The following is a 2292-nucleotide window of genomic DNA, read 5'->3' on the forward strand; positions in this document are numbered from 1 at the left end:
TATCTATCTATCTATCTATCGATCTATCGATCTATCGATCTATCGATCTATCGATCTATCGATCTATCGATCTATCGATCTATCGATCTATCGATCTATCGATCTATCTATTTATTTGTCTATCTATATTATAGGATATCTAAAATTCATCTTTGCCGATCATCGTTTTAAGTTTCAAATCCATGCTATTTTTTTTTCTTTTGAGGTTTTTCTTGTAATAAAATCTATAAAAATGTTAAATATTTTTATTTTATGTTTTACATATTAATGCAATAGTTTTATAGTTGATACAAACAAAAAAATTGCAACAAAATTATGGCAGATTTTTTGCATAGTTTTTATTAACAATAATTTACATATAAAACGAAATGGATGATGAGAAAAATTTACAATTTCTGAGCACAAGTTTAATAAAAAAAGTTAATATTGTTAACTTGTTTACGCATATTAACAAATTATTAAAAAAAAAAATTAACATATTAATAAGTTTTTGTTAAACATATACTCTCATCGATTTTGAAACATAACGCTTACAAGTAAGGTGCTAAGTAAACAGGGTAAATTTTCTATAGAAGCATTAACTACTTTGTTAGTTCATAGGTTATATATGTGTAAAGTGTTTGGATGATGAATAACTTAAAGCTAATGAGTTGTATAAATAAATTTCGAACTTACCATCTTCATAGGTTTGTACAATTTTCGAATTACTCGGCTGACCCTCTAATGTCTGAAAGAAGGGTGCCAAAAAGAATTCATATTTTGTATATTCTTTTAAATTGGCCACTACATGTGATTCTATCGATGGATTCAATACAGTCATTATATTGTATTGCTGTGAATTGGCGCTAACATCACGATAGCGTACATACAGACCCTGCGGAAGATGGAAATGCAAATATTTTAAATATTGTGTTAAAATTAATATTTTCTCACTTTTTTTAAAGTGAACTTTCTACAATGTTGCTGGTCCTTAGGATCAAGTGTTTGTAAAATACTTTATTTTTTTTTACTTACCTCAACATATTTTTCCGTTACGCTCACATGCATTACCCAGTCTAAGCGTACGGCTGTGGAATTGATGGCAGCAGCATCAATTAATTCAACCACCTTTAAAAGAAATTTAAAAAAAAAAAAATAATTAATTTCTTGTTAATAATGTTAAAATTTTAATATTTATTACGTTGAAAAAAAAAAAACTGCCATTCATATAACTAAAACAAAGATACGAGGGCAATATTGATAAAAAAATTTACTTAATTGATATAAAAATAATATTTAAGAATATAAGGGGATTAAATTAATACCAAAATGTTCTTGATTTTTGGTGCATTAGTTAAACATTTGCTTTTAAATCTCTTCATTAAATGCCAATGAAAGCAATTTTCCTCTTTAGTGTTAAAACAAATATTGTTTTAATAAATCATAAATATCAGATTTATTTTATTTTTTGGAAATTTTGTTTTATTTTTTGCCTTAATATTTACTTCCTTAATAAATATAGTGAATATTTTATTTAAAATGCTGATATATATATTTTCACACGCAGTTATTTGGTTGTAAACTCTGTTGTGCCGTTATATTTGTATTGAATACATATTTAAATACTTGATCCAGCAGTTGGCAGCAGGAAGAAGTAAAAACAAGGTGTAAAAGGAAAATAGTATGTAATAATAGTTTTTACAAATGTAAATGCTAAAGTGTGTAGTGAAAAAAGAGGTAAATGTAACTGAAACCCAGTAAAATAACGCCTTACACATACATAGTATGTATGCATAGGTTAAACATGTAAATACAGTGAGTGAAAAAAGTTAGGGTTTCTTAAAAGTTTACATAAAAACTTTATGCATTTTATGTTATGCAAATTTTTTTAATTATTATTTAAATTTTCTACTTTAAATATTAACGATTTATAAAAATTTTCTTTAAGTATTGGTCTAATTTTGTCTCACACTGTATTTATTTGGTTCATATTTTTATATGCATTTATATTTTCATATGAATACTTTATACATACATATTTGCATTTATATTTGTTTGTATAACGAGGCTAACTTTTACAATATGATGTAAAAATACTGAAATTGAGATCGATATTTGCGAAAGTAAGTTTTTTTCTTTTTGAAGCCCTCAAGGAAAACAAGGAACAAATTTGTTGTTCTTTTTGGAACTAAATATTTACTTGTTTTCAGTTCTAGTTCAGTTCTAGTACTGTTCTAGTTCAGTTCTAGTTCAGTTCTAGTTCAGTTCTAGTTCAGTTCTAGTTCAGTTCTAGTTCAGTTCTAGTTCAGTTCT

At 26.0% G+C, this 2292-nt stretch overlaps 1 protein-coding gene across 1 annotated transcript in view; it reads left to right on the top strand.

Moving 5' to 3' along the window:
* LOC111680400 (roundabout homolog 4) overlaps nucleotides 1–2292 on the top strand; it is a 146455-nt gene that overhangs the window by 137718 nt on the left and 6445 nt on the right. The gene's annotated exons all lie outside the window — the stretch shown is intronic.

This window comes from Lucilia cuprina, chromosome 6 (genome assembly GCF_022045245.1).
Source record: "Lucilia cuprina isolate Lc7/37 chromosome 6, ASM2204524v1, whole genome shotgun sequence".
In the NCBI taxonomy this organism is placed as follows: Eukaryota; Metazoa; Arthropoda; class Insecta; order Diptera; family Calliphoridae; genus Lucilia; species Lucilia cuprina.